Below are 27,556 nucleotides of genomic sequence, written 5' to 3' on the forward strand. Positions count from 1 at the left end.
GGCCTCCTGGCCACTAGTGGTAGTGGAAGTGGAGGGCTGTTCAGATGACTGGCTAGTTGTAGGGGCCCGCTGGTGTGCTGTTACCTCCCTCATGATGTTTGCCATGTCTGCCAGCACCCGTGCTATGGAGATCAGGGTGGTGTTGATAGCCTGCAAATCCTCCCTGATACTGTCCCTCCTGCATCTGCCTGTTCTCCTGCAAGTTGTCTAGGATATGGCCCATCGTGTCCTGGGAATGTTGGTAGGCTCCAGGATCTCGGTGAGTGTGAGAAGGTAGCCTCTTTCTAGCCTTGTTACCCCCACTTTTGGCCTGTTTGTGAGTGTATGTCAGGGTGTTTGTCACTGTTTTCACTGTCTCACTGGGATCCTGATAGCCAGGCCTCAGTGCTCATAGTGAAAACACCATGATTTCAGTATGGTTGTTATGTGTCACTGGGATCCTGCTAGTCAGGACCCCAGTGCTCATAGGTTTGTGGCCTATATGTATGTGTCACTGGGACCCTGTCACACAGGGCCCCAGTGCTCATAGGTGTGCATGTATATGTTCCCTGTGTGGTGCCTAACTGTCTCACTGAGGCTCTGCTAACCAGAACCTCAGTGGTTATGCTCTCTCATTACTTTTAAATTGTCACTAACAGGCTAGTGACCATTTTTACCAATTTACATTGGCTTACTGGAACACCCTTATAATTCCCTAGTATATGGTACTGAGGTACACAGGGTATTGGGGTTCCAGGAGACCCCTATGGGCTGCAGCATTTCTTTTGCCACCCATAGGGGGCTCTGACAATTCTTACACAGGCCTGCCACTGCAGCCTGAGTGAAATAACGTCCACGGTATTTCACAGCCATTTTACACTGCACTTAAGTAACTTATAAGTCACCTATATGTCTAACCTTTACCTGGTAAAGGTTAGGTGCAAAGTTACTTAGTGTGAGGGCACCCTGGCACTAGCCAAGGTGCCCCCACATTGTTCAGAGCCAATTCCCTGAACTTTGTGAGTGCGGGGACACCATTACACGCGTGCACTACATATAGGTCACTACCTATATGTAGCTTCACCATGGTAACTCCGAATATGGCCATGTAACATGTCTATGATCATGGAATTGCCCCCTCTATACCATCCTGGCATAGTTGGCACAATCCCATGATCCCAGTGGTCTGTAGCACAGACCCTGGTACTGCCAAACTGCCCTTCCTGGGGTTTCACTGCAGCTGCTGCTGCCAACCCCTCAGACAGGCAGCTGCCCTCCTGGGGTCCAGCCAGGCCTGGCCCAGGATGGCAGAACAAAGAACTTCCTCTGAGAGAGGGTGTGACACCCTCTCCCTTTGGAAAATGGTGTGAAGGCAGGGGAGGAGTAGCCTCCCCCAGCCTCTGGAAATGCTTTGTTGGGCACAGATGTGCCCAATTCTGCATAAGCCAGTCTACACCGGTTCAGGGACCCCTTAGCCCCTGCTCTGGCGCGAAACTGGACAAAGGAAAGGGGAGTGACCACTCCCCTGACCTGCACCTCCCCTGGGAGGTGTCCAGAGCTCCTCCAGTGTGCTCCAGACCTCTGCCATCTTGGAAACAGAGGTGCTGCTGGCACACCACACTGGACTGCTCTGAGTGGCCAGTGCCACCAGGTGACGTCAGAGACTCCTGCTGATAGGCTCCTTCAGGTGTTAGTAGCCTTTCCTCTCTCCTAGGTAGCCAAACCCTCTTTTCTGGCTATTTAGGGTCTCTGTCTCTGGGGAAACTTTAGATAACGAATGCATGAGCTCAGCCGAGTTCCTCTGCATCTCTCTCTTCACCTTCTGATAAGGAAACGACCGCTGACCGCGCTGGAAGCCTGCAAACCTGCAACATAGTAGCAAAGACGACTACTGCAACTCTGTAACGCTGATCCTGCCGCCTTCTCGACTGTTTTCCTGCTTGTGCATGCTGTGGGGGTAGTCTGCCTCCTCTCTGCACCAGAAGCTCCGAAGAAATCTCCCGTGGGTCGACGGAATCTTCCCCCTGCAACCGCAGGCACCAAAAAGCTGCATTACCGGTCCCTTGGGTCTCCTCTCAACACAACGAGCGAGGTCCCTCGAATCCAGCGACTCTGTCCAAGTGACCCCCACAGTCCAGTGACTCTTCAGCCCAAGTTTGGTGGAGGTAAGTCCTTGCCTCACCTCGCTGGGCTGCATTGCTGGGAACCGCGACTTTGCAGCTACTCCGGCCCCTGTGCACTTCTGGCGGAAATCCTTCGTGCACAGCCAAGCCTGGGTCCACGGCACTCTAACCTGCATTGCACGACTTTCTAAGTTGGTCTCCGGCGACGTGGGACTCCTTTGTGCAACTTCGGCGAGCACCGTTTCACGCATCCTCGTAGTGCCTGTTTCTGGCACTTCTCCGGGTGCTACCTGCTTCAGTGAGGGCTCTTTGTCTTGCTCGACGTCCCCTCTCTCTGCAGGTCCAATTTGCGACCTCCTGGTCCCTCCTGGGCCCCAGCAGCGTCCAAAAACGCCAAATGCACGATTTGCGTGTAGCAAGGCTTGTTGGCGTCCTTCCGGCGGGAAAACACTTCTGCACGACTCTCCAAGGCGAGAGGGATCCGTCCACCAAAGGGGAAGTCTCTAGCCCTTTTCGTTCCTGCAGAAACCTCAGCTTCTTCTGTCCAGTCGAAGCTTCTTTGCACCCGCAGCTGGCATTTCCTGGGCATCTGCCCATCTCCGACTTGCTTGTGACTTTTGGACTTGGTCCCCTTGTTCCACAGGTACCCTAGATTGGAAATCCACCGTTGTTGCATTGCTGGTTTGTGTCTTTCCTGCATTATTCCTCTAACACGACTATTTTGCCCTTAGGGGAACTTTAGTGCACTTTGCACTCACTTTTCAGGGTCTTGTGGAGGGTTATTTTTCTAACTCTCACTATTTTCTAATAGTCCCAGCGACCCTCTACAAGGTCACATAGGTTTGGGGTCCATTCGTGGTTCGCATTCCACTTTTGGAGTATATGGTTTGTGTTGCCCCTATCCCTATGTTTCCCCATTGCATCCTATTGTAACTATACATTGTTTGCACTGTTTTCTAAGACTATACTGCATATTTTTGCTATTGTGTATATATATCTTGTGTATACTTCCTATCCTCTCACTGAGGGTACACTCTAAGATACTTTGGCATATTGTCATAAAAATAAAGTACCTTTATTTTTAGTATAACTGTGTATTGTGTTTTCTTATGATATTGTGCATATGACACTAAGTGGTACTGTAGTAGCTTCACACGTCTCCTAGTTCAGCCTAAGCTGCTCTGCTAAGCTACCATTATCTATCAGCCTAAGCTGCTAGACACCCTATACACTAATAAGGGATAACTGGGCCTGGTGCAAGGTGCAAGTACCCCTTGGTACTCACTACAAGCCAGTCCAGCCTCCTACATTGGTTGTGCAGCGGTGGGATAAGTGCTTTGAGACTACTTACCACTCTTGTCATTGTACTTTTCATAAGAGAAAAATATACAAAACAAGGTCAGTGTATATACACATAGCCAAAAAGTTTTGCATTTCCTCTTTTCACTCTTTTCTAAGTGCTGAAAAGTACTTCTAAACTTTCAAAAAGTTCTTAAAAGTTTAAAAAGTTTTTTTCTGTCTTTCCAAAAAGTTCTGAAAACTTTTTTCTCTTTGTCTATCACTTTAACTCTCTCTAAAAATGTCTGGCACAGGCCAAAAAGTTGAACTGTCCAAACTTGCATATGATCACCTTAGCTGGAAAGGAGCAAGGAGTCTCTGCATAGAGAGAGGTTTGAGTGTAGGGAAGAATCCTTCCTTAGAACTGTTAATTAATATGCTTAGAGTACAGGATAAGGCCATAAGTGCCCAATCTGTAGAAAAAGTAGCTAATGGTTCTCAATCTGATCCAGGGACTCCCCCAGGAAAAGATTCAGGAAAGAAACTTCTCAGCCTGCCCATTACTAGACAGTCTAGCATAGTTGGTACAGAGGTTGAATCACACCATACTGATGGTGTGCTCTCACATTATACTGTTAGCCAAGCTGTTAGGGTGCCCTCTGTAAGAGACAGGTCTCCTTCTGTTCATTCCCATCATACCTCTGTATCTAGAAATGTCCCTCCCACCCACCCTGATGACAGATTGTTAGAAAGGGAGCTCAATAGATTGAGAGTGGAACAAACCAGACTGAAGCTCAAGAAGCAACAGCTGGATTTGGATAGACAGTCTTTAGAATTAGAGAAGGAAAGACAGAAGTTGGGTTTAGATACCCATGGTGGCAGCAGCAGTATTCCCCATAGTCATCCTGCAAAAGAGCATGATTCCAGGAATCTGCACAAGATAGTTCCCCCTTATAAGGAGGGGGATGACATTAACAAGTGGTTTGCTGCACTTGAGAGGGCCTGTGTTGTACAGGATGTCCCTCAAAGGCAGTGGGCTGCTATCCTATGGCTATCATTTAGTGGAAAGGGTAGGGATAGACTCCTTACTGTGAAAGAAAATGATGCCAATAATTTTACAGTTCTTAAGAATGCACTCCTGGATGGTTATGGCTTAACCACTGAACAGTACAGGATAAAGTTCAGAGAGACCAAAAAGGAGTCTTCACAAGACTGGGTTGATTTCATTGACCATTCAGTGAAGGCCTTGGAGGGGTGGTTACATGGCAGTAAAGTTACTGATTATGAAAGCCTGTATAACACAATCCTGAGAGAGCATATACTTAATAATTGTGTGTCTGATTTGTTGCACCAGTACCTGGTAGACTCTGATCTGACCTCTCCCCAAGAATTGGGAAAGAAGGCAGACAAATGGGTCAGAACAAGGGTGAACAGAAAAGTTCATACAGGGGGTGACAAAGATGGCAATAAGAAGAAAGATGGTGAAAAATCTCAAGATAAGCATGGGGATAAGGGTAAAACCAAAGATCCCACTTCAAATCTTAAACACTCTTCAGAGGGTGGGGATAAAACAAATTCTTCCTCTTCTTCCCAACCTGCACACATTAAAAAGCCATGGTGCTTTGTGTGTAAAAATAGAGGCCATAGGCCAGGGGATAAGTCCTGTCCAGGTAAACCCCCTGAGCCTACCACCACTAATACATCAAGCTCTAGTGCCCCTAGCAGTAGTGGTACTAGTGGTGGGACTGCTGGCAACAGTCAAGCAAAGGGTGTAGTTGGGTTCACTTATGGGTCCATAGTGGAAACTGATGTAATCAGTCCCAAGACAGTTTCTGTCACACCTAGTGGCATTGGCCTTGCCACACTGGCTGCTTGTCCCCTTACAATGGATAAGTACAGGCAGACAGTTTCAATAAATGGTGTTGAGGCCTTGGCCTACAGGGACACAGGTGCCAGTTTCACTTTGGTGACTGAAAACCTAGTGCCTCCTGAACAACACATCATTGGACAACAGTATAAGATTATTGATGTCCATAACTCCACTAAGTTTCTTCCCTTAGCTATAATTCAGTTTAGTTGGGGTGGAGTTACTGGCCCTAAGCAGGTGGTGGTATCACCTAGCTTACCTGTAGACTGTCTCTTAGGTAATGACCTAGAGGCCTCAGGTTGGGCTGATGTAGAGTTTTATGCCCATGCAGCCATGCTGGGCATCCCTGAGGAATTGTTCCCTCTCATTTCAAGTGAAATGAAAAAGCAAAGGAGAGAAGGCCTGAAAACTCAGGATCCCTCTCCATCAACAGGTAAAAAGGGTATCACAGTATCCCCTAACCACCCTACCATTCAGGATACTATTCCTGTGGTGGGAGAAACCTCTCCTGGGGTGGCACCTGTTCCAAGGGAATCATCAGCTGGCAAAGCTGGACTCCCTGAGGTGGAAGTACCTCTCTGTGGGATAACTAACATTGGTGAGAAAAAGAGCACCATTTTAGTTAACATGGAGCATCCCTCCAACCCTCCCAGAGAAACTTTAGTGCAGAAACTCTGCACTGCCTCACAACACGTAGGACAGCATCCCTGCCCTAGTGTGGAGCTGATAGGACAGCATCCCTGCCCTGCTCCAACCCAAGAGAAACAGCATCCCTGTTCTCTCTTCCAGCCATATGGACAAAGTTTTTGCCCAGCTATGGCTTTTCTGAGACAGCATCCCTGTCTGGCATTTCCATCACTACAAATAGGTTCAGTGGACAATTCCCACTGCTCTAAACTAAAACTTACTGATAGAAACTCTGAAAATACATCTTCACATTGTTGCTTAGCTAAAAAACTTCAAACAGGGGGGTTTACATCCCCACAGGGAAGTAACCATATAGTGGATGATAAAGGAAGTAACCAGTCTATTGCAGAGCTACTCTCTACTTATCACCACTTAGACAATAAAGTCTCAACTGGCCAAGGTTAGCCTTATTGTCCTTCGTTTGGGGGGGGGTTGTGTGAGAAGGTAGCCTCTTTCTAGCCTTGTTACCCCCACTTTTGGCCTGTTTGTGAGTGTATGTCAGGGTGTTTGTCACTGTTTTCACTGTCTCACTGGGATCCTGATAGCCAGGCCTCAGTGCTCATAGTGAAAACACCATGATTTCAGTATGGTTGTTATGTGTCACTGGGATCCTGCTAGTCAGGACCCCAGTGCTCATAGGTTTGTGGCCTATATGTATGTGTCACTGGGACCCTGTCACACAGGGCCCCAGTGCTCATAGGTGTGCATGTATATGTTCCCTGTGTGGTGCCTAACTGTCTCACTGAGGCTCTGCTAACCAGAACCTCAGTGGTTATGCTCTCTCATTACTTTTAAATTGTCACTAACAGGCTAGTGACCATTTTTACCAATTTACATTGGCTTACTGGAACACCCTTATAATTCCCTAGTATATGGTACTGAGGTACCCAGGGTATTGGGGTTCCAGGAGACCCCTATGGGCTGCAGCATTTCTTTTGCCACCCATAGGGGGCTCTGACAATTCTTACACAGGCCTGCCACTGCAGCCTGAGTGAAATAACGTCCACGGTATTTCACAGCCATTTTACACTGCACTTAAGTAACTTATAAGTCACCTATATGTCTAACCTTTACCTGGTAAAGGTTAGGTGCAAAGTTACTTAGTGTGAGGGCACCCTGGCACTAGCCAAGGTGCCCCCACATTGTTCAGAGCCAATTCCCTGAACTTTGTGAGTGCGGGGACACCATTACACGCGTGCACTACATATAGGTCACTACCTATATGTAGCTTCACCATGGTAACTCCGAATATGGCCATGTAACATGTCTATGATCATGGAATTGCCCCCTCTATACCATCCTGGCATAGTTGGCACAATCCCATGATCCCAGTGGTCTGTAGCACAGACCCTGGTACTGCCAAACTGCCCTTCCTGGGGTTTCACTGCAGCTGCTGCTGCCAACCCCTCAGACAGGCAGCTGCCCTCCTGGGGTCCAGCCAGGCCTGGCCCAGGATGGCAGAACAAAGAACTTCCTCTGAGAGAGGGTGTGACACCCTCTCCCTTTGGAAAATGGTGTGAAGGCAGGGGAGGAGTAGCCTCCCCCAGCCTCTGGAAATGCTTTGTTGGGCACAGATGTGCCCAATTCTGCATAAGCCAGTCTACACCGGTTCAGGGACCCCTTAGCCCCTGCTCTGGCGCGAAACTGGACAAAGGAAAGGGGAGTGACCACTCCCCTGACCTGCACCTCCCCTGGGAGGTGTCCAGAGCTCCTCCAGTGTGCTCCAGACCTCTGCCATCTTGGAAACAGAGGTGCTGCTGGCACACTGGACTGCTCTGAGTGGCCAGTGCCACCAGGTGACGTCAGAGACTCCTGCTGATAGGCTCCTTCAGGTGTTAGTAGCCTTTCCTCTCTCCTAGGTAGCCAAACCCTCTTTTCTGGCTATTTAGGGTCTCTGTCTCTGGGGAAACTTTAGATAACGAATGCATGAGCTCAGCCGAGTTCCTCTGCATCTCTCTCTTCACCTTCTGATAAGGAAACGACCGCTGACCGCGCTGGAAGCCTGCAAACCTGCAACATAGTAGCAAAGACGACTACTGCAACTCTGTAACGCTGATCCTGCCGCCTTCTCGACTGTTTTCCTGCTTGTGCATGCTGTGGGGGTAGTCTGCCTCCTCTCTGCACCAGAAGCTCCGAAGAAATCTCCCGTGGGTCGACGGAATCTTCCCCCTGCAACCGCAGGCACCAAAAAGCTGCATTACCGGTCCCTTGGGTCTCCTCTCAACACGACGAGCGAGGTCCCTCGAATCCAGCGACTCTGTCCAAGTGACCCCCACAGTCCAGTGACTCTTCAGCCCAAGTTTGGTGGAGGTAAGTCCTTGCCTCACCTCGCTGGGCTGCATTGCTGGGAACCGCGACTTTGCAGCTACTCCGGCCCCTGTGCACTTCTGGCGGAAATCCTTCGTGCACAGCCAAGCCTGGGTCCACGGCACTCTAACCTGCATTGCACGACTTTCTAAGTTGGTCTCCGGCGACGTGGGACTCCTTTGTGCAACTTCGGCGAGCACCGTTTCACGCATCCTCGTAGTGCCTGTTTCTGGCACTTCTCCGGGTGCTACCTGCTTCAGTGAGGGCTCTTTGTCTTGCTCGACGTCCCCTCTCTCTGCAGGTCCAATTTGCGACCTCCTGGTCCCTCCTGGGCCCCAGCAGCGTCCAAAAACGCCAAATGCACGATTTGCGTGTAGCAAGGCTTGTTGGCGTCCTTCCGGCGGGAAAACACTTCTGCACGACTCTCCAAGGCGAGAGGGATCCGTCCACCAAAGGGGAAGTCTCTAGCCCTTTTCGTTCCTGCAGAAACCTCAGCTTCTTCTGTCCAGTCGAAGCTTCTTTGCACCCGCAGCTGGCATTTCCTGGGCATCTGCCCATCTCCGACTTGCTTGTGACTTTTGGACTTGGTCCCCTTGTTCCACAGGTACCCTAGATTGGAAATCCACCGTTGTTGCATTGCTGGTTTGTGTCTTTCCTGCATTATTCCTCTAACACGACTATTTTGCCCTTAGGGGAACTTTAGTGCACTTTGCACTCACTTTTCAGGGTCTTGGGGAGGGTTATTTTTCTAACTCTCACTATTTTCTAATAGTCCCAGCGACCCTCTACAAGGTCACATAGGTTTGGGGTCCATTCGTGGTTCGCATTCCACTTTTGGAGTATATGGTTTGTGTTGCCCCTATCCCTATGTTTCCCCATTGCATCCTATTGTAACTATACATTGTTTGCACTGTTTTCTAAGACTATACTGCATATTTTTGCTATTGTGTATATATATCTTGTGTATATTTCCTATCCTCTCACTGAGGGTACACTCTAAGATACTTTGGCATATTGTCATAAAAATAAAGTACCTTTATTTTTAGTATAACTGTGTATTGTGTTTTCTTATGATATTGTGCATATGACACTAAGTGGTACTGTAGTAGCTTCACACGTCTCCTAGTTCAGCCTAAGCTGCTCTGCTAAGCTACCATTATCTATCAGCCTAAGCTGCTAGACACCCTATACACTAATAAGGGATAACTGGGCCTGGTGCAAGGTGCAAGTACCCCTTGGTACTCACTACAAGCCAGTCCAGCCTCCTACAGTGAGTGCCTCCTGGAGAGTTGGTTCCCTGGGCCTGTCCTCCCCCTGGTGCACAGCAGTCCTCCCAGTGTCCCCGTTGGCCTGTGCCTCTGTCCCCGAACGGTGTGCCCACTGCCACTGACCCCAGGTCCCTGATTGTCTTGTGGGCGAGGTGTGGCCTGGGGTCCCTGTACAGGTGGGCACACTGCTGATTGACGTGTCCTTGGGAGAGCAGCGTGGGTGCTGTGGTGTTGGTTTCTAATGGGGGAGGCTCTGTGGTGGTCTTTGAGTGGCATTGGGTGACCGGCTGTCCAGTGGTCCCTGATGGGCAGGCAGGTCCTCCAGATCCAGAAGTCCAGAGTTACTGTCATCACTGGGGGCCTCTTCTGTTGGGGGACTGGATTGTGGTGGCACCTCCTCTCCATTGACATTGGCTGGGGTACAAGTGGGGATGTAAATGATGTATTATGCTTCAAGTGCATGACATTTGTACTTCCGTAGCTTTCCCCTTTATGGCTGGTGTTACCCTGCCAGCTTTTGCTTGTGTATGTTGGTGTATTGTGGGACTGTTAGTTTCCCTATGCTGTGCATGCTTTACTGATGGGTGTCCATTCAGGGCTGGGAGGGGTGTCTATGCATTGGTATTAGTGAGATGTGTTGGTGGAGTGCGTGGGATGTGGTGGAGTGATGGGAGTGAGGGTGAGGGTGTGTGGCATGCAGGTATTGGGGAATGATAATTGTTAAATCTTGACCTGTCCTCCGGCAACTCTAGCGAGTCCCTCAGGATGCAATATTGCCAATACCTGCTACTCCCATTCTGTGAGCTGTGGGGGAGGAGGTGGGGGTCCACCGCCAGTCCTCTGTATGGCAAGATGGTGTCTTGCTGCTGTGGAACGTACCTTCCCCCGTAGGTCGTTCCACCTCTTCCTGATGTCGTCCCTTGGTCTTGGGTGCTGTCCCACGGCGTTCCCCCTGTTCACGATTCTCCACTATAGCTCCATCTTCCTTGCTATAGATATTTGCTGTACCTGTGCTCCAAAGAGCTGTGGCTCTACCCTGATGATTTCCTCCACCATGACCTTTAACTCCTCCTCAGTGAAACGAGGGTGCCTTTGTGCTGCCATGGTTGTTGTGTGATGTGTGTTGGTGAGGGTGCTGGGTATTATGGTGGGGTGTGTGATGTGAAGTGTGTGAAGGGTGTATCGGTGTAAGTGGTGGCAATTGTTGTTCGTAAGGGGTTGTGGGTTATGTGGGTGTGTGTTTTATAGTGGTGTGGGCCGTGGGTTTGGTGTGTGTATGAATGTCAGGTGTGTGTATTTGGTATTGTGCAATGTGGTGTTGTTTTGTATGTGGGTGTCCATTCTGAGTGCGGCAGTCTGTACCGACAATGGTTTACTGCCTTTGAATGTCCTCGTGGGGATTCGTGGGTCATAATGTGATGGGCGTTGTTTTGTTGGCCTAACGGTATGGGTTTTGGGACCACCACTTTATCACTGACCTTTGATCTGTGGATTTGTGTATGTGACTGTATTCTGTTGGATTGGTGTGTGTGTATGTGTCATAATATGGTGAATGGATATTCACCAGAGCGGCGGTAAATTGGGGCCGTCAGCATGGTGGTAAGCGGGATTTACCGCCAGTGTCATAATGAGGGCCTTTATGTATTTGATGTTTTCTTTGAAGCAGCACAAAAGGTTCATCGACCTAAAGCGTGAAATCTGCTATCTAGTTTATTATAAATAAAATATAGTCAAGATTTCTGCTTTAACATGAGTGTAAGAGTGAAAGCTAATGACTGCTCCCAACGACTGCAAAATATGCAAAGGACCCATTGCCAATATCTTAACTTCCCTCGTTTTATTCTCTAATGCCTCAATTTAAAGTTTCTTCAATATTTCTACAAAACACCAACTCCAATGTGCTGTCAACCCTCTTGTGGACTTCATTCAGTATTTTACTACACACAAAACTAAATACTACACTTAAAGAAAGGTTACATAAAGAAATCCAGAACGTTCAAACTCCTTTTTTGCCTGAGATTAGTGTATAATATTATTATAGATGGTAGTACGAGGTACAATAGTTTCTAATAACATTAAAGGCAATTCCCAGGCAATTTGAACTACGCATATGTTGGTTAAGGCAGAGTGGATCGGGAGAGGACGTGGTCAGGTAAGTGAGGTTGGGATTAGTTTTTAGGGGTGGGGTGGATAAAGGGCTTGGGGTGGGGGTTTGGGCTACTTCTTTTTTTAGGGGCAGGGTGGGGAGTTGTTCGGGATTTTTTTTAAGTTAAGGAAAGGGCTTAAGGTGGGGGGTCGCGTAGGGTTGGGGGTACATTTTAGGGGTGGGGTGGATAAAGAGCTTGGGATGGGTGTTGAGGGAGGGGCTATTTTTTGGGGGGGGTGGAGGGGTGTTTGATCTTTTTTTAGGGTGGATCAGGAGAGGGCACGGTCAGGTAAGTGGGGCTGGGGGTAGTTTTTATGAGTGACAGCTGGATTAGGGGATTGGGGTGGGGTGTTGGGCTATTTATTTAAGAGCAGGGATGGATTGGGGTAATTTAGTTTTTAGGGCGGGTGGGGGTGTTGGGGTAGTTTAGTTTTTAGGGGTGGGGTGGTTTTGTTTTTAGGGCGGGTAGGGGGTCAGTTGTTTTTAGTTAGGGGGTTGGGGAAGTTTTGGGGCTATGGGTGGGTGGGGGTGTCAGGGTAGTTTTGTTCTTGGGGTGGGGTTGGGTGGTCGGGGTAGTTTTGTTTTTAGTGCTGGTTGGGGTCAGTTGTTTAAAGGGTGGGGGTTGGGGAAGGTTTTAGGGCTCAGGGTAGGTGGGGTTTGTCGGGGTAGTTCAGTTTTTAGGGGCGGAGTGGGGGGATCCGGGTAGTGTTGTTTTCAGGGATGGGGTGGGATAGTTTTGTTTTTAGAGCGGGTGGGGGTCAGGGTAGTTTAAGTATTAGAGGTGGGGTACTTTTGGGCTTAGGACGGATTGGGGGGATGGCATGATAGAACCATCCATATCGTTCCCACACATGCCTTTACTAGGCATGCTTTTACAACGAAAAATCTTTGTAAATGCACGCGTTGTTAAGGCATGTGTGATTCTGCATGCGTTGTTCCATCATTCGTATGAGTGAATGTATGTTTGTGTAAACGTGTAAATGTGTGTAAGTGAAAGTAAAGATGAACTGGCTTGATGTCACTTCCCCTATCCCTGGCAGTTTGGTGAATTGATGTCTATGCGTGGCAGGCAGGTCAACAAATCCTTCTAACCTCCTGAGGTCAGTAAATTGAGTTCCATTAAATTGGGTCATAATTAACACATTAATAGGCTTTGTGTTTGGCTGATTAATCTGTGTTGTTATTATTTGAACATCTCTGCAACACATCTATATATATGTCTTTTGCAGTCTGGATTTGTGTCCAAAAAGGTCCTCATAGTGGGCCTGGCTAGTGAAGTTTCTACCGCACTGTGCTCAGAGACATTCCCTTGTATGTACATACAAACTCATTGATCGTATGTACTGCCAGTGTTACTTCTTGCTTGTTATGGAAGCAAAGTCCCATGGCAGGTACCGACAACAGGTTTTATAAACATAAAAAAGCATGAAGGTCAAAACATGCCTGTCTCTAAAGGTAAATGTATAGGTTGTAAATGTCCACAAATAATTTGCTATGGCAAGTTATTGTGACACTTTACAGTTGCTTTAGGGCATGCGCACCAAGTCAAGTGAGCATCTATACATAACTAAATCATTGGTCATTTTGTGATTCTAAATCACACTTTAACTTTTTTAGGTGGCAGGAAGACCAGGAAACATATCCACTGCTTTTACCAGTTTATAACCATTACATAATACACCCCTCTTGAGCATTTGCTGTTTGCATGTGTCATTCATACTTTTGAGCAGCTCATATTACAGGCATTGGGTGTTGCAACACTCATTCATGGTGTGTGGAGGTTTGGCTCTTTACTGCACCAGGTGATTTCATTGTAAGAAAAATGTGCAGTCTACACACACAAAGTATGCTGTCTGTTGATAATACTATGGCTCTTGCACACTGGCTATCTGTGGAGTTGTGAGCCAATGAGGCCAATGTGCAGGTGTCAGGGCTCAACATGTGGTCAAGCAGAATCAGAATCTGGTGGGTTTACTTGACTTTGTGACAGTGCAGGATCTGAGTCTGGGGGGTTATGCCTTTAAAGGACCATTGCAGAAGTGGGTGGCTTTTCATCATTAGTCAAACCCTCTTGGAGGGTTGCGTCTGTGGAGCTGGGTAATGCATAGCATCACGGTCTCATAACAGTTTAGCGTTCCTGCCTGATCCGAATGGTGGTCTTCCTATTACTGTTCCTGACCACTCTGAATCACCTGTTCCTATGACTCTGGGTCACCAGAAGAAGGGAAGGTTAAAAACAGGCTACAAACAGACCAGCATTGCCTACCACATCATGTTGCTGTTTTTATTCTCCCAGCACTTAGTTCATTGCGAGGCTTCCCCTCCAGAGCCCTGTTATTTTGTTATTGCACTCCCTTGGATTTCATTTCATTGCTCTTTACTTATAGAACTAATTAACCTTGCACTGGGTCTTGTACTCTTGTTCAGTGTCCTCATTATTGCAGCCACACTCCTGAGCCTGCTGACCCACCATGATAGTTAAGTTATTCCTAGCCCAGACAGTGGCTCCAGATATTCTGAGCTGTGTCTTTGCAGAAGGGTTCTCTCATCCTTTACCCTAATTACCTCTACTTCCCGTGGACTTGCCTGTCTTGATGTCTGTACCAGTCGCTACAAACAGATTGAAATTGTAGAGGTCCAGGGGGGCACTGGAATTACAGGGCTTGAAGAAGTGAGACCTTAGATAGACCATGGCCCCACACATGGAGGGGGATGGGAGAAAAAACATTATCCCTACACATGGAGGGTGAAGGGTGATGGAGGGCAAAAAACGGTCTTCGCACCGTGCAAATTGTAGTTCAAAATCTTCAAACTTCAGCTGCATTCCAATGATGGATCTTTGTCTCAAAATGAAGGTTTCCATCAACATTTCGGTTACATCTCAATGATAGTAAAGCAGATTTTACTCTACAGTAACGGCAAAGAATAGTAGATTTGCAAACCACAAAGGTTTTATTAACAAATTAGTAAAGTTCCAACTCAAATCAATCGGTTTAGTCATAAATCAACAAGCACCTGACTTGAGATATTCTAGGCAGATCAAACAGCAAATGTGAAGTCAAGTTAAAGATAGACTAGGCAAATCATAAAGAACTCAGTTCCCTTAAAGGGAAACTCCCAAATGCTAAACTAAGACACAGGCATTGTCTGGAAATTTCATAAGCAGCAGGTGTCAGCATATATAATATCTAGAATAGAACCAAATGAAGGTTCCGATCAGAAAATGGCGACCTGTTTTGTTTAGCATAGTGACCTACATATACACTCTGGTGCTGCCTAGCCTGGGTGCACTCTTTCTCAGAGTTCTGTGAAAGCACGCGACTAGCTGTGGAGGTTAGGAAGTACAAGAGGGTCAGTAGGCGGAGCAACTGTAGAATCTGCTGGTACTTTTAACTGAGGTGAACTGAGAAGAGAAGCTACCCCTATAGTGTGTTAAAATGTACATATTAGGCCATGATATCCACTTGTGTCTGCTCTGTTTTATGATTTTGTCTTATCCCAGAGAGGACTGGTCCCATGGATTAAGATATGTCATACCTCTAAAAGGCTTCAATAATAAACTGAAACAGTGGAGATGTGTTGTACCCTTGGAGGTGAATGTGCTAGAGGGGGGCAGTATTGTAGGTCAGCCCCTCTCACTGAGTGCATGCAACACTGTCAGGACATTGCTAAATCCTCAACTCTGACTCTAGAGCTCTCTGGGAATAGGGTGCTGTGGCAAGGAGACAGAGGTTATGCAGCAGCTTCAGGATACTCCTCACCGTTTTCCAGTGTTGTGAGCCTGCTCTGCTTTTTACAATTGTTCTGTGTCTTCATACCTTCATTGCTTCTGCGTGTGCTATCCCTCACCTCTGCAACACCCTCCAGAGCTACCACCTGCTTCAAAATTTGCCACCTGCCAGCAAGGACGTTCTGTATCACTGTATGTTTTCTGCCAGAGCAGCCCAGGAATCTGCTCCTCTCTGAATAAGAGATGTCTCTCAAGAGCTAAAGCTAGGTCTGGCATCCACCAGAGCCTCTCTTGCAATCTGGCAACACAGAGCAACAGTTACATATTACGAGGGAGTCTGCAGTGATTAAGTTGAAGCGATGAAAGTCTATTAGCAAATATCAGGAAAACATGACCCTGTGTCGCTACAAGCTCAGATGCTACTCAGGCAACCGCTTGTTAAACCTGTTATTTTGCTTCTCACATTCAATCTACAATGCTGGGTTTGAAGCTCCTTGGATAGTGCCTGCATGCATTTCCAAGAAAAAATTCAGGGAGCTTAGGGATTGTTTCAGACAGTACTCCCGGAGCACTCTTACTGTCTGAGGTGTGCTGTCATTTCAAACTTTGAAATAGAAGATATGCTAATTTTGACTCCCACATCCTGTAACCTAAATTGTGTGACTCTAGACAGATCCCTAGATCTCCCTTTTCTCTGTGACGTAGCACAAAAGGATGAGCCTCCATGCAAAATGTAATGAAGGCTCCTCATGCCTTCCATATCCCACAGAAATTCATTGCCCTTGGGCTGAATGCGGGCCCCAGAAGGGTTGGGGTCCTCCTATGACACAGGAGCTGCAGGGGCCTGCGTTATGCCCCTGCTTTTGCCTCTATACTATTATTTGCTTGCAAAGTGAAAGTAGCTCAATTGTGGCACTAAACATTTCTAGGCACTACCTTCCACAACTCTGCTCCCACAGTTGCTATAAAATTATCCCAAACACAGCTTAGATCCTCTAGGCTGTTATTTACAGGTCATCCTATGATTTGGTAGCACTGAGGAGCTAAGATCATCCTACCCAAACAGGAGGCAATGCGCCATATTGACATTTGTATATAATTTCAGGACTCTATATAATTGTTTTAGCAAAGTCAGTTTGGTGATGCTATATTGTTTGCAGATCTTAAGGCTTTGTAGTCTACTATCTCCCTAAGGAATTCAAGGCTTGCTCCACTCATCCCTTACGTCGAGACCAGTGCTTGGTATAAGGATGAGCAGACCAGTCATCCCTGTCTCTCAGTCATTTAGTAGCTTGCTCTGGGGTTACTGCTATTGTTGCAGTGTCAGTCCCGGACAGTCTTGTCCATCCCACCTTTGACTCAGTCTACTTGGAAACTAAAACTGAATTCCTGCACAGAATTCAAATTACCTCCACGCTGGGTCGAGTTGCTAGGCCAGTCATGGCTGCCAAAGACAGATTTGTCTGTCTGATTTTATGAAATCTGAACTTACTAATATACAGAGAGAGTGACAGAGGGTCAGATCCCTTCTTCCTTTGCTTGTTTCATTTATAATTGCCCACACTGTGGTACTTGGGAGTTCGACATGTCAGTCATGACCTATAGAGTTTTCATTTTTACAGTCGAAATCCGCAAGACAATGAAGTGCATCTGTGAGGCATAGGATTTAAAAGAAATCCATAGAACATAAACTGAAGTAGGATTCAATGTGTGGGCGGTCTCCCCCATTTATCTTAAAATATAACATTGCAATACAAAGTCCATTTGTTTCATAAAGAGAACACCACAAATTACTAAAATTACTAAAACCTTGATATTATTTAAAAGCAGTGTATCACCAATAAGCTGTTGCACACATATGAAGGGAATGCCAATGAAATGAGAGTGTACAGGTTGTGTCATAATAACATTTTTAGTTAGTAACTATTAAAATTGTTGCACCATCCCATGGATATTTTTGCTTGCTTAATTTTCACAAGTCATTTGTACAATATATGATAGAAAAGCTTTAAAGAACAAGGCATAAAGTTAGGTTGCCACCAGCCTAAAATAGGGAAGATGAAATGGGTGGCTCTAAAACTGGTCCTGAAGAATGTGCGTGGCCCTACATGGCAACATGAGGTGCTGAAACTTGTAGGCTTGGATGAGAGGGGTGAGTCATTACCTCCTTGTAAGAAATGGGATTGACTGGGATGTGCGCCCTGGTCAAGAAGCAACCACAATCCTTTTCATGGTGAGGCACAAGCCGAACCTAAATGAACCTGTACTCAACCCTCTGGTAACTTGGCACAGAGCATTCAGGGTTAACTTAGGGGCAATGTGTAAAGTACTTGTGCAACACTTCAAACAGTAATAAAGTAACAGTACCACACAAAAAGTATCCCATACCGAATTAGAAATATAGAACTGTCTTTAATACAATAAGACCAAAACAACAAAAATTCAATCAGTGGAACCGGAGATATGCGATTTGGAAGATTTTAGTGAAAATAGTGCTAAAATAAAGTGACAACAGTGGATATCTGGTCACACCGGACCGGAACAAAGTCACCATTTCAAACCAACCATAGTACCTTAAATCCAGATTTGCAGAGCCTTGCGATTATCGGCATCAAAGATGCGTTGTGCAGCTGAAGTGATGTATTGGTTCTGAGATGCGGCAAGGCTGCCATGAGAGGGCCTCAATGATGGATCTGAGGGCCTGCACTGAGGATGCGTCACGCATTGACGGATCAGATGGGCTGTTATGCAATAGGGTCTTATTGATGGGTCCAAATTGGTCCAATCCACAGAGCAGTGGCGATGCGTCGGTTCTGTTTGGATTTCCGCAGCAGAGGAGATGCCTTAGTTCTGCTGGATCCACACAGGCTGGCAGAGCACTTTAATCCCACTTCCAGGGGTCCAGGACTGGGGTGGCACCACTTAGCAGGGTAGACTCACAGATGACAGAATCCAGGTGCATGTGCAAGGTTGTTGGAAGCCTGTTGTGTCTCTGAGGCTTCAGTTCAGGAGGGCAGTCAACTAGTCCTTGGAGTCACTCTGGGATCAAGAGATGCATGTTGAATCCTTCTCACCCAGGCTAGAGTGCAGCAGGTAAGAACGGCAGGGCAGCAATCCTTCAGAGCAGCAGTCCAGCAGAGTGGTCATCCTTTCAGGAGCACAGCAATCCTTCTTACTGGCAGACTATCCACAGATCCAGAAGTATGCTGAGGAGTTGGTTTCTGAGGTCCAGTATTTATACCTAGTTGTGCTTCTGAGGTGGGGAGAAGCTTCTAGAGGCAGGCTTTTGAAGTGTGCATGTGCCATGTCTTTCTGACCCTGGCTCCAGTCTATCAATAGGGGGTATGCAACTCCTTGCGTGGAGACAGGACACAGCCTATTCAAGCGTAAGTGGGGCTGGGCCCAGCTCCTCCCTTCCATCCTGCCAGTGATGGCCCATCCAGTCAAATCTATGCTCCCCATTCTCTGCAGAAGCCGAGGAAGAATACACACAAACCATAACTATCAATTACACCCTGTTGCGTTACCCAGATACAGGCTGCTGGCATCAAATGGGTAAGGCAGGGAAATGTCAACTTTCTAAAAGTGGCATTTTCAAAATTATAATTTTAAATCAGACTTCACCATAAGTTAGGTTTCTTCATTCCAATTCCAAAGACACTAAACATGAACTGGTAACCTGTTCCAATTTGGAAATGACTCATATTAAATGTAATAAGGTAACTCTACTGTTATCCTATTGGAGAGATAGGCCTTGCAGTAGTAAATAATGAATTTAAGAGTTGCCATGACATGTAAAACTTAAAAGTAAATGTCCTACTTTTTACATACATTGCATCCTGCCCTCTGGGTTGTCTAGGGCCTACCCCAGGATGGACCTTTTATGTATTAAAAAGGAAGGTTTGGGGTTGGCAAAAGGTTTACTTTGCCAGGTCAAAAGGCATTTTAAAATTGCACACACTGGCTGCAATGGCAGTCTGAGATATGTTGAAAGTGCTACTTAACTGGGTGGCACAATCGGTGGTGCAGACCTGTTAGTAGCACTTAATTTACAGACCCTTGGCGCAGGTAGGGCCACTTTACTAGGAACTTATAAGTAAATTAAATATGCCAAAAGCTAACGTTTTAAGGAGAGAGCAGAAGCCTTTAGCACCGGTTAACAGCAGTATAGTGAGCAGAGCCTTAAGACCAGCAAAAACAAAGGCAGCAAAAGAAAGAGGGATAAAAGTAAAAATCTACGGGGAAAGCCATGCCAAGGATGCCAGGTCTAGCACTTCCCATATGTTTGCACTCTTGATTATGGAAGGCAATCATAAAGATGATCTTGGCAAAGCTCTTGCACAATTTTAAGAAACCTGGAAACACAGAGTAGAAGTTGGTCGCAGAATGCATATTGATAGCGCGTCAGAGCCTTGATAAGTAAACTTACAAGGAGACACGCCTAGGTCAATGAACCTTTGGAGCACGTTCGGGGACTTCCCAGTACGAGGTATCTTTTTGGCATCACAAACCAATAGATCAATAAACCAATCAATATTCTCAATAACTAATAAGCAACCCAATCGATAACATTTAGTAAGAATCAATGAGTTGAACACACCATGACCTTTCAATCAGTTAATTTAATTTAGTGTTAGACTATTTATTTCCCTATTGGTTACAATCTAATGTCATTTCTGTTAATCTCATTAGCAATCAATCTCATTTGTAACTCTTCTAATTAGCAATTTAGAACAGAATTAATCAAAGCATAGAGAATAGTCATTCAGTATTTAGACACGTCAATATTATGAAGCAATTTAGCAAAGTCTCAGTAATGCATGATTCAACAAAGCAAGAACTCAGTCATTTGTCTATTTACACAAGATATTTGTGAACGCCTTAACTAACCTCAAATTAGCATTAGCATGTTGGGCTTCATGCAAAACATTTTAGCAAACACAAATTTAGAAAAACATCTAAACTATGGCCTCTATCAAAAGAGCAGTTTGTACATAGAAAGGAAAGGCAAACAGACAATTACAATTTTACATCAGATAGTTACCAATCCAACAGATCAGCAAACAGCTTCAGTCTTCGTCCTCAGGACATCAGTCGATTCACCATCAGCAGAGATAGGATGGGGCAAAGTCTCGATATAGCATAGCTAAGGAATAGGACTCTTCCCTCATATGGAGGAGAAGTAAGTATCAAATCAGAATGGATAGAGGATGGTTTAGAGTATCAGGACAAAACAAAAGGAAACAATCAAGTCTCTGTCTCTCTGCGTCTCTCTCTCACCTCCTTTGGTCATTCCGTTAAATCAAAACTACCCAATTTGCCCTTAACTCCTCATTGGATAATAACTGGTGTATCATTATCGCTGTCCAATAATTCTTCACACTACTTGCCAGAATTTTCCACAAACCACATTTCTCATGTCGCTGATTGGTCCATGTTATTGACGTCTTCATCGGTTGGAATGTCAGGTAAGAAACGTTACACTTTGCGCTCCACTCAGTGCCTCCATTGTTTTCTCCTAATCCTATTGTCCTTGCACCTGTTACTAATTACACTGTTGCATTCAGCATCTTTCTACGGTTACATACACACATCTAACTTCTGGAAAAGTACAGCTTTGTGTCCTTCAGGAAAAACAGCACATTACACGTTAGAAAAATACAGTTTAATATGAGACCAGGCAACGAGGCCCAGACCCTCGCTAAGCTAAGGCCTATCAAATAATAAGCAACTTCTTACTACATAACTCTAATTATGATATGCTAATACAAATTCAAAACATTATTGCATAAAATTCAGAATTAACAAGCTTTACATTTATTTTCGTATACATTGGTAGCCACTCCCCGTGGGCACATTTCAAACATGTGCATTATTTCTATGTTAACACATTTTCTATGCAGCTTCATTACACAATATATTGCAAGCTTTTCATGTTTATATTGCTTTTACAAAACACACTCAAACAATCCCTCCTCTGATGACTCTTGTCATCACATAAACCTTCCCTCAGAAATTTTACATATTAAAATTCTCTCAACTCAATTTCTTCCCTTATTGGCCTCCCCTTTGATTGTGCCCTGTACAATTTTTCCCTTTGTTTTTCTTCCCTCCTCTTATTATTTTTTGCCATTTTCAATTTTATTCTTTTGCTAATTTTACATGTCACCCATAATCCAAAAAAGCAACCTATAACAATCAATATCCTCTGTACAATTTTTGACAATATCCCATGCCAAATGTTACTAAGTCAATTTCCCACTGAAGCAAATCCCTTTCGAACCTTTTCCCAAACACCTGGTTCCTTCAATTCCTTCAAATCCGTACTATCCCTAGTCAAGTTAGTAAGCATACTTCTAATCTCATTACTATTATCTGATATATAGGCACAACAATGATGCTCATTAAGCATTCTACAGACTCTGCCATTTTTTGCTAAAAGAATGTCTAAAGCAAGCCTGTTTTGAAGAGTCATAGCCCTCTCCACGGCAAGTTCAGTATCCATCAGGAGTATAGCCCCTGAAAAATTTGTCAGCATGTTATCCACAATAGTAGACAACTTTCGAATCTTAATGGAGTTCAAAATAACTCCCACTGAAGGAATTATCGCCCCAAATATGTCTCCTACTACACCAGCAGCAGTTTCTCTCTTCTGTCTAGTACAATGTAATACAGACAATTTCGGAAACCTTTTCAAATCGTCAAGTTGATATATCTTTGGGAAAACTAACCCCAAATAACATGTCCCATACCATCCCTTTGGAAGATAGTAATAAGCATTTAGTCCACATATATAATAGATCCCTGTGATCGCTGGATCCTGTCCATTTAACATGAACGTACATTTACTCTGAAACAAAAACACATGCTTACATTCACTCATTGCCACAAACATTGTCATAATATGATTTCGGCTTAGATATCCAAAGCTTCCCTATGTGTAATGCATCTAAAGCTAGCTTCCCTTGTTCTCTAATTGTACCATACACTTCACTACTAGTAAAAACCCACTGCTGCAACCCTTTTTCTAATCTGCCCTTTAATGCCCTTCTTCTATCTTCCATGTGATCTAGCAAGCTTTTCTCTACAGGTGTGAGCAAGCATGTCAAATTATTGCGATGTCCATAAGATGTGCTAATCGTCAATGTCGACTCAAAGAATCCTTTAACTAACTTTATACTATAGTACCTAGCTACCCCACTCAAATCCTCTATTATAGGCACATAAGAAAACACAAGGTCATAATTTGAGTAAAAATATTGAATCTCTTCCTGATTATAGAAGCTTGTTAGTAACGGACTACAACTTATACCATAAGTTAGTGGCAGACTATGATAGGTAACCCCCTTCTTGTACCGAAACAGAAATCTGTCTACACACAAAGCAATCTTTTGCATCCATTGTGTCAACATACTCACTCAGCAAGCGATAGAAAACGTTAGTAGAGAGTTCCCCTTTTGCGTTAGTTCCCTCATGCAAATATTTTGTATCTAGTTCGAACCTTTCCCAAGCTGTTAGTGCAGTGGTAGTCTCAGGAATTGTAGCATTGTTAGCCCCACTCTTATCCATTAGTATCACACCCACAATCACAACCATAATGAATATCATACACACAACACCTAAACCAACACCCAAATATTTACAACGCCTACTGTCCCTGTTAGCCATAATCTGTAAAGAATCAGAAAGTGAAGGATGGTTAATTCAAACAACAACAGAGGATGTTTAGAAAATGTTCTTCTCTCTTTTTTTTCTCCTTTTTTTCTTTTTTTTTTCTTCGCAGTAAAAGTCAAACAAGCGAAAGTCTTCCTTCAGCAATTATTTACAGCTTTCAGTTTTCACTCCCAGGATCCTTGTCAATTCAGGTTAGCAGCTTGTCAAAAAAAATTTTTTTAAATCTCAATTCAGGTTTTTCAAAGTCTCATCCGGTAAATTCTCAGTCTCTTTTCTCAAATTGTTCTCTTTACTTTATTTCGATCTTTACACCAATTCATCTCTTCAGCCAGATTCAGGTGCCAAAGTACTGACCTGGAATTTCTCGATCAAAGCAAAACGCCAAGAACTCTTGTTGCCATTCAGCTGTCGTTGCATATGCCCATTCAGGACATTTTCAACTTGCGATCACCTTGCAACTCTCCTTCACTTAGATCTACTCTCCTTGTTGTATCAACTTCTTCCTCTATTGCATCCTCGACAACCACTTCTCCCTTTTTCACTTGTAATTCTGGCCACTTTCAGTATCTCTCTGGCCTTTGATCTCTCCTATGCAACCCTTCGCCCTCTCTTGGCTCTATGGTGTTTTCTCTTGATGGGCCTGCAATCTGCTCAGTTTGGACACTCTGACTCTCTTCCACCTCAACTCCTTTGCCTTCTGGGTCTGTCAAATGCTCTGGCTCATTCCCATAATCGTCTGCTTCTGGGAGAACCTCCCTCTGATTAGGCTCTCCTGTTGCCTCAGTTGAGATACGCTCAACGTCACCCCTCTGGATCTCTTCTCCCTCGTCTCTTACTGGAGTGACCAAGCCGTCCTCAACGGGCTCTCCCTCTGTCTCAGTTCCCCTTCGATCACTCTCCGGCCCTGAGACTTCCTTTTCTGTTGTTGGTACTTTCAACAACTCAACTTCCTCATCAGTTGGACACGTCACCTTTTTCATGTGACTGGCGTGGATCCAGTTCGGAATTCCTGCACAATTCACAGCAGTAGTAGTGGTTAGTATCACTTGATATGGCCCCTTCCAATGTGGCTCCAAACACGTTTTTCTTACATGTTTCTTGATGACAACCCAATCACCAGCTTCCAGGTTGTGTCCTGGATCATTAATCGGTGGCAGGGTGGTAGCTTCCACCTGGTGAGAAAAAGAGCAGACCACATCAGCAAGACCCTTGCAGTAGTCCAACACCATATCATCTGTGATATTCACAAGAGCATTCGCAGGCACTGCGGGCAATCTCACAGCTCGGCCCATGAGAATCTCATGAGGAGACAGTCCTGTTTTCTTGTTAGGCTTATTTCTCATTGACATTAACACCAAAGGTAATGCATCAGGCCATTTTAAATTTGTGGCTGCACACATTTTTGCCATTCCCGATTCTAGGGTACCATTCATCTGCTCCACTAGTCCTGATGCGTCAGGGCGGTAACTACAATGCAACTTCTGCTCAATGTTCAGTGCTGCACACAATAGCTTAACCATTTCGTTGTTGAAGTGACCTTCTCTATCTGATTCTAAAGAGATCGGAAAACCGAAACGTGGTATCAATTCCCTAAGCAGCAGCTTCTCACCTGTGAGACTGTCATTCCTGTGTGTAGGGTACGCTTCAATCCAATGGCTAAAGATACATACAATCACCATAACATATCTCAAACCTCCACACACAGGCATCTCAATAAAATCCAATTGCATTCTGCTAAACAGACCTCCAGCTCTCCCAATGTGGCTCAAATTCACCACTGTCCCTTTCCACGCATTCATCTGTTGGCAGATGACACACATATGGCAAATCACTTCTGCAGCTTGTCTGAACTTCGGGTTAAACCGGTCAATTTTAAACAACCTAATCATGGCATCTCTCCCAATATGTGCTTGACCATGGTAAAACCTTGCAAATTGTGCCAAAAGACTGTTCGGCAAAACCATTTTCCCTTTGTCCGAGATCCACAAGTCAGCTGGTTTTTGTACGCATTGCATCCTAACCCAAGAACACTTCTCTTCCTTCCTAGCACGACCCTGCAACAATTTCAACTCTTGTAACGTGTCAATCACCCTTAATGCGTAACCTGTGCATGTCTCATTTTCCTTTTCAGACAACAATTCCCATTGATCCTTAAACGATATACAGTTCAATGCCCAAAACCTTGCGACTTGATCCGCATATCCATTTCCCATTGAGACGAAGTCTTGTGACTTCAGATGAGCACTGCATTTCACCACGGCAATTTCATGTGGTAACTGAATTGTGTGCAACAACTCCTTAATTCTTTCACTATTTTTCACTGGCAAACCAAAGAGGTAAAAAAAAACCTCTGTGACCACAGTTGGCCAAAGTCATGGAAAATTCCGAATCCGTAGCGACTATCAGTATAGATAGTCACTCTCAACTGGGCAGTGGCATGGCAAGCTCTAGTAAAAGCAACCAATTCAGCTACTTGAACAGAATATAATCCTTGAAGCCAAGACACTTCCAGGATACCAGAAATCGTGCATGCAGCATATCCGGCTCTCAGCACTCCTACTGAGTCTCTCAAACATGGGCCATCAACAAAGATAATTTGGTCATTTTCTTCCAATTGGGTATCTTTAATATCAGGCCTCGGTTTGGTGCACATTTTTGTTACCTCAAGACAATCATGTTCTACATCTTCCACATTTTCAACCTCTGTATTTTCACTTGGAAGCAAAGTTGCCGGGTTCAACACTGTAAATCTTTTCAACGTTACATTTGGTGACCCCAATATAATTGTTTCATATTTTGTCAATCTTGCATTCGTCATGTGCAGAGTTTTAGTACGGGTCAACAGGATTTCAACTGAGTGAGGGACCATGACTGTTAGAGGACATCCCATCACTATGCCTTCACACTGTGTGAGGCTTTGTCCAACTGCTGCTACTGCACACAGACAACCCAGTAAGGCTGCTGCGACTGGGTCGAAAGTAGCTGAAAAACTATGCTACTGGTCGGTTTACACCTCCATGGACCTGTGTTAGGACAGACAAAAAACATGTATCACGTTCATAACAAAACAGAACAAAAGGCTTCGTGTAATCAGGCATACCTAAAGCTGGAGCCCTGCACATGCTCTCCCTCAACTCAGTAAATGCTTTCATTTCCTTCTCTCCCAACACTATGACATCCGGCCCCTCTTTGACCATCAGTCTCACCAATGGCTTGGAGATGACTGAGAAATTCGGGATCCACTGACGACAGTGACCCACCATTCCTAGAACATCCTAACATCTCTCTGTGTTGTTTGGGGATTCATCTGTAACCGGTCAGTTACTCTTTCCCTGGATAACTTCCTCGACCCTTTCTCAATTTGATGTCCCAAGTACTTCACTTCTTTCTGGAAATACTGCAATTTCTTTGGGGACACCTTGTGTCCATTCTTTCCCAGGTGATTCAGTAAAGCAATCGAATCATCCGTGCACTCATCCCTTGTCTTGGATGCGACCAACAAATCATCAATGTAATGTACTAGAGTCGATTCAAAAGGCAACTCCAATGACTTCAAATCCTTCTTCAGTATTTGATTGAATATAGAAGGTGATTCCGGAAACCCTTGAGGAATTCGACACCAATTGTAAACCTTGTCCAGGAATTTAAAACTTAGGAGAAATTGGCTGTCCTCATGAAGAGGCACAGAAAAGAACAATTGGGACAGATCAATGACTGTGAACCACTCTGCATCGCATGGAATCTGAAACATAATCACAGCTAGATTTGGCACTACTGTGCAGCATTTCACCACTATGCCATTGATCTTTCTCACATCTTGGACAATTTGAACCTTTTCACAAGGCTTTCTCAGTCCCATTATTGGTGAATTACATGGACTGCTCATCACTTCTTTCAAAACTCCCAGTTTCACAAAGTCTGCAATTAATTGCGCAAATTTTATAAGGACATCTTGCGCCATGTGATACTGCGGTATCTGGGGGAACAGAGCATTTGGCTTCACACTAGCTCTAACTGGTTCTAACCCTTTCATCAGTCCTTCTTCTTTCCCTTTCAAGTCCCACACCTTCTCTTGGACTTTTCCCTGCAAGTCTGCTGGGAGATCAGCCACTGTGAACATCGGGAAGAAGTAAATCAGTGGGTATTCCTCGTCTGTTATCCCAGTTTCAGGCTCTGACACCTGCTCCTCTCCTTCGTCATCACTGTTTGTCTGGACCTCAATCCCCTCATTGGAACAGGTGATTGAACAACTTGTCTTGCACAGTAAGTCTCTTCCCACTAGGGACACAGGACTTGAATCGCAAACCACAAATCGATGCAATTCCTGGAAAGTGCCAAGCTCAACCTGAACAGGATCTGTGATCGGGTTAGTCAGGAGTTGGTTTGCTACTCCCACTACCTTAACTGTACGTCCCAAAAGAGGCAGTTTCAGAACCTCTGCACTTCTGACTGTAAAACGTGTAGCTCCTGTGTCAACCATTACCTTTCCCTGAACAT

This window comes from Pleurodeles waltl, chromosome 5, assembly GCF_031143425.1.
Source record: "Pleurodeles waltl isolate 20211129_DDA chromosome 5, aPleWal1.hap1.20221129, whole genome shotgun sequence".
Taxonomy (NCBI): Eukaryota; Metazoa; Chordata; class Amphibia; order Caudata; family Salamandridae; genus Pleurodeles; species Pleurodeles waltl.